The following is a 14,842-nucleotide window of genomic DNA, read 5'->3' as shown; positions in this document are numbered from 1 at the left end:
GATGTGGAAAGGGAGCTGTGGGTTTGGTGCATTACACATGACAGCTAGAGACTGAGTATGAATGAATGTGGCCTTTGTTGTCTTTTCCTAGCACTACCTTGCGTGCACATGGGGGGAGGGGGGTGTCATTTCACGTGTGGCGGGTGATGGCAGGAATGGATGAAGGCAGCATGTATGAATATGTACATTTGTATGTATGTATATGAATGTGTGTGTATATGTATGTATATGTTGAAATGTACAGGTATGTATATGTGCGTGTGTGGGCATTTATGTATATACATGTGTATGTGGGTGGATTGGGCCATTCTTTCGTCTGTTTCCTTGTGCTACCATACTAACACAGGAGACAGCGACAAAGTATGATAAAAAAAAAGACCTCTTGCCACCAATTGTCCTCAGACATTTCATTGTCAACACATCCATCCTCTTCTTTTCTTTAAAGGTTCAGGAATTGCATCCACACGACACTTTCAGGACTACTAGACAGTGAAACATACCTATCTGTGTCCTTGCAGACAAAGGCCTCGCCTTCCAAGCTTTCTCTAATGCTTTTTGTGTGGGACATGGCTTTCATAAGTTTACTGAATCTGTTTGGGACCCAACTTTTAAAGCTTACTCTTGGCACTTTAAAAGCACATAAATGGGATTGCTATGGTAACAAGCTGCCAAGGGTACATATACTTTTATCAAAGAAAGTGTCAAGTAATAACTTGTTAGCTACAGAGACCATATCTCGTGCATCATCATTCAACTTTTACAATTTATTTACAGATGATGCAGAAAATGTACTAGAGATGTGGTAGAGTGACAGATTTTATATAGGGTGTTGGAGAGAGTACAGTAATCTGAATAAACTGAGAGCATACAGTAATGATGGTAGCCTCATAACAGCACGTGAAATGCCAAGATTAATTACATGAATGTCTCCATCCTACCCCCTCCACCATCTGAGACTGGCCACATGGTAAATCAATTTTTTTTTTTTTTTTTGTATTGTTTCATGGTTGATTAGATACATATTACATAACTAGTAGTGTATGAATTTGATATGGGCTGTCATGGCCTTTGGACATGCTTGTTTTGTTTGTCAGTGTGTGGAGTGTAAACAGTCATGCAGTACTGCCACCTAACCAGTCACCTAAAATGAGTTTTAGTATATTTTGTATTCTCCTCCCCTCTTGCACTACTTTCCAAAAGTTGGAACAGAGCAAGGATTCAAGTGAGGATTTTTTTCCTCCAAGGCTCAGTCATCTGCTCTTGTTGCTACCTTGTTCACATGGGAAATGGGGATCATGTATGAAAAAATATATTTTGTATTCCTTTTTTACTGTTACAGTTGTTAAGGTACATTTCATGTTTTCTGGACTACTTTGTATAAATTAGATGTGCTAGCCCTGCTTTTGGCAAAAGGGTAGGAGCAATAGATAGTAGTAGTAGGTAGGAACATTAAGCCAGGAGCATTTGGTAGAAATTGTAGTTAGGAATGGTAGGTAAGAGCGTTAGGTACAAGTAGGAGCCTCTGCAAACAGTGTGCTAGAGGGTAAAAGTAAGAGCCTCTGCAAACTGTGCTAGAGTTGCCCTCTGCCAGTAGCCTGTTAAGGGTTAGCCACAAAAGGCTAAAAATCAGCACTGGAGCTCTCTAATTATGGAGATTTTACTGCTTAGGCCACCTGTTTGAGGAAGTTCTAGGAGGGAAAAGGCATGGGATAAAGACTGATAGAACAAACATCATATTGGATGGTAATCCTGTGTGATATGCTGTTTTCTAGTTGACCTACTCATATTTTCCAAGTAGGTCAATCAATGCTTGTTATTTAAATGAATGCATTATCCACAGACTGTAGATTCATCCTATCCAGCCTTTCTATGTATATGTAAGCTAGAGTGGGAATGCTTCATCCATGTTGAATCGATGAAGGAAACTAAATGTATGTTGTGCCACTGCATTCACTAGACAAGTGTTTTACTGGTAAGCGAAACTACCTCCCTCATATTCTTGGTTCTAATTGCTCCATGCAGCATTCATCTCGTACACTTGTTTCTTTCCCATTGGCTGATCCCAGCAGAACTGAGATGGAGGGTGTATTTTGACAGACTGTTAAATGTTTGATGATAGAGGGTCAGTTGTAGGTTGTTTTGCATTCGGATGGTATGGAAGGTGAGAGTCATGGAGAGCAGTTTGGTGAAGAAAGAACAGGTGGTGAAAGCCATACATAAGATGAAATGTGGCAAGGCAGTTGGAGTGGATGGTATTGCAGTTGAATTTATTAAGAAAGGGAGTGACTGCATTGTTAATTGGTTCATAAGGATTTTCTTTGTACGTTTGGATTGTGGTGAGGTGCCTGAGGAATGATGGAATGTATATATAATGCCATTGTATAAAGGCAAGGGGGATAAAGATGGTTGTTCAAACTGCAGAGGTATAAGTTGTATGAGAGGGTATTGATTGAGAGGTTGAGGGGATGTACAATGCACTAGATTAGGGAGAAGCATTGTGGTTTCTGAAGAGATATATGAGGTATGGAACAGATGTTTGCTTCCAAGAATGTGTGTGAGAAATACTTAGCAAAACAGATGGGGTTATATTAGACATTTATATTGGATCTGGAGAAAGCATTTGATAGGATTCATAAGGATACCTTTTGGAAGGTCTTAAGATTTTACATTGTGGGAGGAAAGCTGCTAGAAGCAGAGACGTTTTTATCAAGAATGTAAGGCATGTGTATGAGTAGGAAGAGAGGAGAGAGTGTGTGATGTCACCATGGTTGTTCAACTTCTTTATGGATGGGGTGGTGAGGGAGGTAAATATTAGACTCTTGGAGAGATGGACAAGTATGCAGTTTTGGGGATGAAAGGGCCTGGGAAGTGTCAGTTGTTGTTTGCTGATGTTACTTCACTGGTGGCAGATTCAAGTAAGAAACTGCAGAATTTAATGACTCAGGTTGGAAGAATGTGTGAAAGGAGGTAGTTGAGATTAAATGTGAATACAAGCAAGGTTATTAGATTTAGCAGGGTTGAGTGATAGGGTAGTTGGGATGTGGGTTTGAATGGGGAAAATTTGGAAGAAGTGAAGTGTTTTAGATACCTGGGAGCTGAAATGGCAGTAAATGAAACTATGGAAGCAGAAGTAAGTCATAGGAGTGAGTGAAGGGGCAAAGGATCTAGGAGCAATGCAGAATCTGTGGAAAGAGAAAATGTTATCTAGGAGGGCAAAAATAGGTATGTTTGAAGTAGTAACCCCAACAATATTATATGGATGGGAGACATGGGCTGTAGATAAGGGTTTGCAGAGGATGGTGGGTGCATTGGAAACGAAATGTTTAAGGACAGTATGTAGTGTAAGGTGGTTTGATTAAGTAATGAAAAGTTAAGAAAGGGATGTGGTAATAAAAAGAGTGGTTGAGAGAGCTGAAAAGGGTGTGCTGAAATGGTTTGGACATATTGAGAGAACGAGTGAGGGAAGGTTGACAAAGAATATTTGTGTCAGAATTGGAGGGAACAAGGAGAATGGGACGACCAAATTGGAGATGGAAGGATGGAGTGAAAAAGTTCTGAGTGATTGAAGCCTGAACATTTAGGAGGGTAACAGGGGTGCACAGGTTAGAGTGAACTGTAAAGGAGTGGTACACAGGGGTCATCGTGCTGTATGTAGACTGAACTAGGGTGTGTGAAGCATACACAGTAAATAATGAAAAGGTCTGTGTGGCCTGGTTTTGGATAAGGAGCTGTGGTTTTGTGCATTACACATGTGTTGACATCTAAAGAATGGATGTTCCATTATCTCACTTATTTGGGAAACAACTATACTATATAAGTTATTCATCTTTATTACTCTTATTTCTGACCAGTCCAAAACTACATAAATTTGGGTTTTACATCCATACTTAGCACTAAAACAGGTACTATTTCATGGAGGCTTCTTGTACATGTTACAAAAATATTCATCATATGATTAAACCAATAGTAAAAGTATTAGAAATTGTTGCCATCATAGTCAGTCATGATATAGAAACTGTGTTGTATCACATACTGATATCAACAAAAACATCACTACTTTACACAGAAAAATAATAAAAGTGACTTAGTGTTCTTCTCGAATACACCATACACATTAAATTTACTCTTGGGATCCATGGTCAAGTGTTCTTGAATACACCATACACATTAAATTTACTCTTGGGAACCGTGGTCAAGTTCTTTAGCTGTTGTGAAAGCTGGGCTTCACTGATGAATGACAGTTGCAGGATTATTTTCTTCATTTTGAGCAGAGATGAGGTTCATAAATTACAGAATTCTTTCTAAACAATGTCTTGTCATCCAAGAGCTTTTACATGCAACTGAGGGGCAAATTTGACCAGTTCTGGATAATATATCATTTTGAAGATAATAGATTCTGCACCATTAAAAAATCATATTTCCTCTGGACTACCATGCATCTCTTAAGACGAGACAAAAATGGTCCTTAGGTATCTGTTAGCAGGGCAGCTCTTGTACAATGATGTTGACTATAGCAGGAATGCCGGACCAGTTCTGTAGTGAAAGCCTTGACCAAAGTGATCAACGGCCATGTGAATGACTTCACACTAATGTTAGCTTTAGTATGCTGGACTAAATAACCCTCCCAGCTAAAAGTCTTTGTCAGTGTCAACAGTCATTTTGGATTCTCTCCTGTCTAAAACAACAGTGCGCTACACTACATACCTCATGTAGTTAAAGGTTGTTAGGCACTAGTAAGGCTCATGTTGTTGCTCTTGTATGAACAGTCACATACTGATCACATTCTTATAAGTGATGTGTGTCATTTTGGCTGAAATGAAACCTTTGGGGCCAGCTGTTCCTGTCTGATTTATCAATGTTTGTATGAAATAGGACCACTGGAACCTGGTGTTCTGGGCTGATTTAGCAATAATTCACCTTAGGGTTCTGGAACCAAGTTTTAAAGAGTCTGGAACAGAGTTTTAAAGATGGGTTTTAATGATTGCTTACAATATAAATCTGTTTGAGTAATATATGTTATTTTCGCTAAGCTAGGACTTCAGGAACCCAGACTTCTGGGCCTATATATCAATAATTCGATTTATTGCTCAAAATGTAGTTTTAAAGGTAGGTTTTTTGTTTTTACTTTATGATGCCTAGACCTTATTTGTGTAATATGCATCATTTTTGCTAGCTTGTAATCCTGCAGAACCTGGTGTTATGGGCCTATTTATCAAGAATTCAATATAGCATCAATATTGTAGTTTATTTTAAAGGTTGGTTTTCAAGGTTTTTACCTTATGATTGCCTATATCACCTTTATATGAGTAATATGTGTCATTTTCCTTAAGCTAGGATCTCTGGAGCCCAATGTTTTGGGCTTTGTTATCAGTAATTCAATTTAGCACCTTGAACATAGTTTTAAAGATAAATGACTTTAAAGCTAAGTTGTCAAAAATTTATGATGATTACCTAGATCACATTCCTACAAGAAATATGTGACATTTTATCTTATGATTGCTTAGATCACACTGGCAGTTTTGTGTGTCATTTTGGCTAAGTTAGGACCAACAGAACTAAGTCTTCCATGCCTAATTATCAATAATTCTCTTTAGCACCAAAAATGGAGTTTTAAAGTAGGTTCTCCGGATTTTTTTCCAGGTTTTTATGTTACAATTGCCTAGAACACATTCCTGTCTGAAACGTTGGCATTTTCACAAAGCTTGGACCAATGGAGCACAGTGTTTCGTACAATTTTATCAGTAACTGAATTTAGTGCCACAAATTGAGTTTTCAAGTAAGTTCTCAAAGTTTTTACATTAGGATTACATAGATCACATTTTTATATGAATTGTGTGTCATTTTCCATACAATAGGACGTATGTAACAGGATGTTCGAGGTCTTTTTATGAGTGATTCAATTTCTCACCCAAAATGTAGTTTTAAAGAGTTTTAAGGTTTTTACCTTATGATTACACACATCATATTAGCATAAGTTCTGTGTGTCATTTTGCTGAACATGCCTATTTATCAATAATTCTTTTTAGCACCAAATACGGTGTCAAAGTGGAGTCTTAGGTTTTAATGGCTCACTTGCCATGAACATATTCTTGTAGGTAACATGCATTTTCACTAAACCAGTACATATGGAACACAATGTCAGTACTTTTTTATCAGTAATTCAACTTAGCACGAGAAATGTAGTTTTAAACTAAGTTCTTACATTTGGATTGTCTAAATCACACATCTATGAGTAACATATATCATTTTCAGTAAGATTAAACCTATGGAACATATGTTTCAAACCTATTTTTCAATAATACAGTTGCACCCAAAATTAACTTTATATGGTTTTTACCTTATGGCATCTTAGATCACTTTTGGTGTAGGTTTTGTATGTCATTTCGATTAAGATAGAACCTATGGAAGTAAGTTTTCTGTGCCTGTTTATCAATATTTCTCGTTCGCATTATAAAAATTTTAAATTACTTACTCTAAAAAGTTTTTGTTATGATTGCCTAAAACTAGACCTTTAGAACACATTGTTCCTTACCTATTATTGATAATTAAATACAGCAAAAAATTTGGAATTTTAAAGAAAGTTGTGAAAGTCTTTGTTAGACTTTTGTGGGTCACATTCCTATATGTAATATGTGACTTTTCAGTAAGACAGGACCTGTGGAACTCGCTGTTCCATGCCTGTTTTTCAATATTTCTCTTGAGCACCAAAATTGGAGTTTTAAAGTAGGTTCTCCAGGCGTTATGTTGAGTGTTTCAAGTGTTGGCCTATGTAAAACAGTACTGGGATTTCCACTGTGTATTTGGTAAAGCATTGCAGCTATATTCAAAGAATATCTAACCAACTTCTGGGAGTCACAGTCTCTGTCTCTTTTCAATTTTGCACTTCCAGTCGCCACTGTCATCAGTGTGATTGTCCACTGTCTCCAAAGAGTTTATAAAACAAATTAGCATAGATATAATAAGTACACTCGACCTAACATATTCAAATGCAATAAAAGCAACTTCCAGTTTGTATATAGCTTAAAAGTATTCTCTAAATATTGTTTCATCTCCCTTTCTTTAAAGTGAAGTTTATAAACATTTGCCCCACAAAATAACAGTGTAGCTCGTTTAGAACATGATACATATAATAAAGAACAGAAAAAGATAAATCTTAACTAATAAATCTAAGGGAAAATATCTACATTTTGACCTTATTCTGGATATTATGTGATTTACATAACATAGCAAAATTATCAAATTTACAACACTTGACACATTATTCCAAATGCTGAACATCACCACCTTGCAATCAAACCCACAAAATCAACACTCCTTTATTTCAGTTTGGTGTGTCTGTTCGCCATATACCTGCTTCTCGGAGTATTGTTCATCATTCCTTGTACTCTTGATTTCTTTGTTAGGCACCGTGGTTATCTGCTCCTTGAAGTATCTTGCCATTCCCTATACTTTGATTTCTTAATCAGGTGCTGTAGTCATCTGCTTCTTCTGGCTTACTGTCATTTCATAATTTTCTTTGTATAATTCAATACTTTATCCAAAATCATGGTTTATCATCCATTTGTGCAAGATCTAGCCATTTTTCTCTTGCCTTGTCATCTTATAGAGATTTAAGGATGAATTAATCCCTTATCAATTCTTCTAGGTCATGATATTTGCAAAATTTTGCCAGGATCCTCAGCTGTGCGATGAACTTATGTCTCACTGCAGTCTTGTTTCGTGTTCAACAATTTCTTATGTTGGTCCTTGGCTTGCAATCCTTCTCAAATTTCTCAAGAACTCTGTCAATTTTGTGCTGTCTTCAGGATCACTCCAGCTGTAGTAATAATCCCCAGCTACATGTTAGAATGCAGTTACTTTTCCTTTCATCTTTCTCTTTTTTTTAAGGCCCAATTTTTAATTCTCCACCCCCAGCCTCCTTGAATCATTTCCAGTTGGCTGCAACTCTGTGGGTGGTGGAGGCCTGCCAATTCAGAGCCATGTTGCCTCTCGATATAACTGTAGGCTAGACAGGGCCTCCAGAACACCCAGTACCGTACCATTGATCAGAAGCTGGCAACTGTCACATCTTGGCTGATCTTAGATCCCACATAATTTTTTTTTTTTTCGAGGGATTCCACTCATGACACCATGTTTCGTGTCTTGGTACAAGTAAAACATATGTATGGCCTTTCCATTGTGTGTTTGGGAAGGCGGTGGTGGATCTTCTACCTCTGATCATCTGCTCGTGACCTGTAGAGGGCGACACTTGTCGCCTTGGCTGGCCCCAAGATCCCAGACTCTCGTTATTTCCTGGGATCCCACTCTGGACACCATGTTTCATGTGTTGGCCCGAGTAAGACACAGTTTTAGGCTTTTTCCACCTGTGTGTTTATGAAGGTAATGGAGCAACACAAAGAATATTGATAACCAACCTCAAGGGATCACCCGTCTCCTGTCACACCCTCAGCCGGCCAGTCGTCAAGTGTCAACAACAGCTGATTCTGTCAGCTGATTCCACATTTTGGAGTTTATAAACAAAATAGCATCGTAATAATAGGCTCAATCCTTTACGTAAGGTATTCAATTGTATAAAAGTAGTTTCCAGTAGCACAAATGATAACATCCCCAAATACATATATAAAAGCTTTATCCATTATTCCCTTGATATTGTTACAAAATATAATATTTCCCTGTCTGTAAAGTGTGGCATTTTTCGCCAATGTAATTACTGGACAACAGAAATTACATTTGGCGTTAAAGACAGACTTTTAAAGTATTCAAAAGTTTTAATTTAGGATTGCGTTGACCATATCCTAAGTAATTTTAATATTTTAAGAAGACAAGACCTACAGAAAACGGTGTTCCTGGCCAGTTTATCAGTAATTTAGCACCCAAATCATAGCTTAAAAGATAGGTTTTTAAAGTTTTCCCTTGTGGTTGCACAGATCACATTGGTAATAATAATGTCTTGTCATTTTGGTTAAGATAGGACTTACAGAACAAGGTTTCCACAGACTTTTTATCAATAATTCTCTTTAGCACCAAAAACACAGTTTTTAAGTACTTTCTCAAAGTTTTTAAGTTTTAAGTAACGTGTGGCATTTTCATAATGGTAGGACCTTCGAACACGGTGTTCCTTACTTATTTCTCAATATTTTAATATAGTTCCAAAAACAGAGTTTAAAAGTCAACATTTCTTATATTTGGATTGCCTAGATCACATTTCTGTAAGAAACCTGTGACATAGTTAAGACAGAGCTTACACAGAGCTCTATGTTCCGTGCTTACAGAGCTCTATGTTCCGTGCTTATTCATCACTAGTTCTCTCTAGCATCAAAAACGGAGTTTGAAATAAGGTTCAGCAAGTTTTTATGTCATCACATTTCCCTATAACACATTCCTTTAAGTAATGTGTAGCATGTTTAATAAGCAAAGACTTATGGAACACAAGTGTTTCGTATTATCCATAATTGAATTTCATTCCAAAAAAAAACGTAAGAAAAAACGTTGTTTTAAAGTGTTATTTTTATTAGGATTGTTTAAATTACAATTCTATCAGTAAAGTATGTCTCCTTTTTTTTTTTTTAGGAAGATAAGGCTGTTTTCAGGGATCTATGGAACTCGTGTGATGGGAGCCCATCTATCAAGAATAGCACGCAAAACAATTTTAAAGGTACACTTTAAGATTTTGACTTCATGATTTCGTACACCACAGTAGAATAAGTTTGGTGTGTAAATGTTTGGTTTAAGGACCTACGGAATTCAATGTACCGTCCCTATTTATCTGTTTAGCACCCAAAACGTAGTTTCAAAGGTAGATTTTAAGGTTTTTACCTTATGATTTCTTAAATCACATTGGCATTTGTCTTGTGTGTTAGTTTGGCTTAGATAAGATTAACATAAGATTGTTATGTTTAATGGCATTGTGATTCTGGCACTGTAGTATGGACGCGAGGCCTGGGCCCTAGACAAACTACAAAAGAGGATGATTGTACCGAAACCACAGACCTTTCCATGATATGCTGATAACCATGAGGATAATGAAACACGAAAGGTCCCCAGTGCACTTTCATGTATAATCACTTCTTCAGGGGAGATACAAGAATGAGATAGAAGACATAGAAGTCAGTATATATATATATATATATATATATATATATATATATATATATATATATATATATATATATATATATATACAGGAGAGGCAGAGTGAAAACGGGTCAGTACCTTGACCTCACCCCATTCCAGTTTAAGCCATTCCCCACATCTTGGGAAGCTAATCCCTTTAGTTAGCACCATTAGACATGATGCTCTTTTAAGATGGCATCAGCCGATCTGCTTGTAGACCCAGTGTTTCCATGCCTAACAAGCATAACTTGCTTACATCACCATGCTACCCGCTTGATGTCGCTTATCTATCCACAATTCATACACCTGATGTGGCTTGTCTCCAAGTGGGCTCGTCTTTAAAGCCGCTCCTTAATCAAGTCTTTCCTAGCTGGTCCTGATGTTGTCTCATATAACTGGCTTGCCCTTGAAGACGTTCCCTCAGCTCTGGTTTGAACAGTGAGCGGTCTTGGTGAATCCCCTCGTAGGTTTACTCTAGGGGCTGTGACCTGATGATACATATCTAACACCTCTCCCGCTGTCGTACCCTTCAGCAGTCTGCCCTTTCTACAGGGAGATGTGCTAAGGAAGGTAAAGGTGGTGAAAAAAAGAGGGCAAATAAGAGTTGGGGTGAGCGAGTATAAGCAAATTTCAGGGAGAACACGAAAATGTTTTTGAAGGTTGGTACTGTGAGAAAAATGTGAGAACAAATGGGAACACCAGGATAAGGGGCAAATGGAAAAGTGGTAAAAGATAGAAATGATGTGAAGATAAAATGGGATATCTTGAAGGGTTGTAAAATGTTCCATGATAGGATGATAAATGTGGGATGTTTTGGTCTTGCTGGATTGTTAGTTCAGTTGGGTCTGTTACATATAAACTCCTGAAGTGGCTTGTTGCTTTGTTGAACTCTCCAGTTGGTACTGTCTCTCAGTCAAACATAAGAAATAACAAGGATCTTATCAATAAGTAAAATTACATACATGCAAACATCAGCTGTAAGGTAGAAAGTTTTGATGAAGTCACTTACCTGTGGACAACTTGCTGGAGCTTTTGTCTGGAGAATATGTTAAGCACACTCTACTTTTGTCAAACTAATAGACTGCAAGTTTGTTTTCAATACTCATTGCTATCTACAGAGATTTGGAATTGAAATGGGAAATCCCTTTTCTGCTGTGATCAATAATAGAGTTCTTCAAAGTTAAACTTCTCAGAGTCTTACCCACAGGCACCTTGTGATTTCTTTCTGTAGATACATGCAGCCAAATAATGAAGACACTGGTGATTTTCTTCATCGTCTCAGCAGCCTAGTTACTTTTATAAATTTTAACCGTGAAAAAGAAAATAAGGGTGCTTGCCTTTATTTGATGTCACTGTGCACAGACATAGGAATCAGTTTATATTTGGCATTTTGGGAAACCTGCATATGCCTGATCATATTTACACTTCTAATCAGCTCATCAGGATAAAGTAAAACAACTGGAGTTTACCTTAATGTAATTTTATGCATACCACACTTGCAGTCGAGAATTTCTTGGTGAAATCAGTAAAATTTGAGATTGCATCATCCTTGTAGGTAGTAGTTGGTAGGCAGCCACTGACCAGGTAGGTACATTACCAGTACTACCTGCCTGGGTACTGGGAAGGTTAGTGATGGCTGCATAGTAAACCAGCACTTTATTGGTTAAGTTAAACTTCTTTAACCCAGAAAGCAGTCTTTTCTTCTGCCTCACTCACGTATGGACTACTTGTATTCCTTGTCACCAATAACAGTTGACAACACTTAACTCACACGGCTCATTCTTCGCAACTCTAGATTTTCCTGCAGAGTGCTTTGTGCAAGATGGTAGGAGCAATAGATATAAGTAGTAGGTAAGAACGTTAAGTACAAGTAGTAGGTAGGAACAATTAGGCAGGAGCATTAAGAACATTAGTTAGGAGCCTCTGTAAAAATTTTGCTAGACTTACCCTCTGCCAGTAGCCTGTTAAGGGTGAGGCACTAAAGGATAAGAAGCAAGCGCACTGGAGTTCACTAGTTATGGAGACCTTTGCCATGGCCACCCCCTTGAGGGAGTTCCATTTGGGAACAGGCATCAGAGATACAGATAGATATATAAATAGACCCAGTACTATGCAAAGAATGCAACAAAGTTTACTTGGTAGACGACAAAAAAGAATCAAATCAAGAATAAAGCAGCATCAGTATAGTGTTCATACTGTAAAAGAATCAAAGTTCTTGCATATGCATCATCATTCAATTATAGAGAAATATCATAGAACCTAGCATTATTAAACAATTTTCACAACACTCTCGGCATAGATAAATTAGATCCTTTCTAAAAGAATTCTTACCTTGCTCAAATTTATGAGCCAATTCATAACCTCATCTTTGCCTTATGTGGTCATATTTCTTACCGGACCTTCTCCTAATGAGGTCATGTGCTTTACCTGTCATATATGTATCTTTGATGAAGTGAATACTCACAAATGTGCTTGGGTCTTCATGTTTCATTTTTCACATGGCTACCAGCATATACTTATATGTATTATGTTCTTACTTATTTGCTGTTCCCAAGTCAGTGAGGTAGCACCAGGAACAGATGAAGAAAACGCCTCTTGCTCACATCCATTCTATAGATGTCATGTGTAATGCGTCAAAACAACACCCCTCTATCCACAACCATGCACCACAGACCTTTCTGTGGTTTCCTGAGCTGCTTCACATGACCTTAATCAGTCCATTAACAGCACATTTCCTCCTGTATACCACATCATTCCAGTTCACTCTGTCCCATGCTTATTCAGTTCCTGACAATTCAGAATATTTTCACTCCATCATTCCATCAGTTTTCTCTCTCCCTTTTTTCCCCTCCACATACTCATTTTTATCCTCTTCCACACACTTCTCATTGCTCCCAGACCTCATCTTTCTTAACCAGTCTACAGCTTAAACTCACTTGTTCCCATCTGCTGATATGTCCACTCCCAGTTATCTAAAACACCCTATATCCTCCTGGCTTTCTCCATTAAAATAATTTAACAAACCTGTCTCTCTCCCTTGCAAAACTTAATAGCATTACTTTTAATCATATCAACTCTCAACTTTCTACTTTCACACACTTCCAAGCTCAAACACCAGCTTCCACAGTTTCTCATTTAGGTATGTCACTAGAACTTTGTCGTCCATAAATAGCTATGTACTCACCTTCCAGGTCCCATTGCAAACCTCCATGCCCCTTCTGTCCTAAACCCACCCATTCACCTTCCTCACCATCCCATCCATAAGATTAAACAGCCTTAGTGACATCCAACACCTTTGCCACAAACCCAATTTCCATTCACCTTCCTTTCTTCCTACTTACACACATTTTACTCTCTTGATAAAAACTTCTCACAGTCAGTAGTAGCTTTCCTCCCACACCCAATATCTGCAACATTTTCTACGAAAAATCTCCATCATCCTTACCTTATAATGTGTTTTTTCTATATCATAAATTCCACACACAAATCTTTCTCTTTGTATATTCTTATTTCTCACACTGATTCTTCAAAGCACACATGTGGTCCACATCTCTTGTTTCTTAAGGAACAGCATTCCTTCCTACAGTGATGCTCTGTACATGACACCATCCTCTCAATCACTGCTCTTCCATGCAACTTACCAGATACACTCAATAAACTTCTGTAATATGAACATCCCCTTTGCCTTCATGCAATGACTGTACATGCATTCCTTCAGTCCTCAGGTGCTTCATTGTGAACTATACATGCATTGAAAATCCTAATTAGCAAATCAACACCACTGTCACCCAGTTTCTTGAGAAATTCAACTACAAACCCATTTACTCCAGCCATTGTGCCACACATCATCTTGCACAAGGCTTTCACCACCACTTTTCACAAAACCTTTAGCAAAGACTCACCTCACATACCTCCACACCCAAGGTATTCCACATCTGCTATCCTTTTGTTAACATATTACAGTCATTCAAGGAACTTGCTGCATATCCTCTTCACCCTTTTACTACTTCCCCATCTTCTTCCAATCTCCTACCAAAACACTTTCTTGAAGTTTGCCAACACTTTCTCACCCTAGCTTTCAATTACCCTTACTTTCAACCCTTACACCTGCCTCTCGCCATTTACTTTTGAACATCTCCCATTTCGTTACACTCCTTCCCTGCAGATATTGCCCATACTGTGCACCCCTTTTCTCTTTTACCAAAAACTTCATCATCCTCTCTTTCACTATCCTTTCTCACATGCCCTTATCCCAACTTACACATGCTATACACCTTGCACATGCATGCATGGCTTCTGTAAATATCCACCATTTCTCACCTATGCAGTTACATTCGCTCCCACCTTGTGCTATTCTTCACAAGATGTTTCTTGGGATCTCCTCACACAAAGCTTCCTTTCATCACCCTTATTCCCTCCCATGTCATTTTCTCTTCATATAGTCCTAAAGCCCATAACAGACTTTCACCAGCTGCCCCTCTCAGCATATATACATCTAAAAAATCTCTTTAGCACACTCCACATCTAAAATATCTCTTGAGCATGCCTATCATTCAGTACATAATCCAACATTGCATGCTCACCCACAAATGCTTACACATATCCCTTTTTAAATTCCCAGTTGCAAATCAAGCAGCTCATTATTTTCAATCACACTAGGTAACCCATGCCCCCTAATTATACTTTCAGCAGCATCACCCACTCTTGCATTCAAATCACCCATCACTAA

The sequence above is a fragment of the Panulirus ornatus genome, chromosome 36 (assembly GCF_036320965.1).
Source record: "Panulirus ornatus isolate Po-2019 chromosome 36, ASM3632096v1, whole genome shotgun sequence".
Lineage (NCBI taxonomy): Eukaryota > Metazoa > Arthropoda > Malacostraca > Decapoda > Palinuridae > Panulirus > Panulirus ornatus.
Note: the sequence above shows the minus strand (reverse complement) of the source record.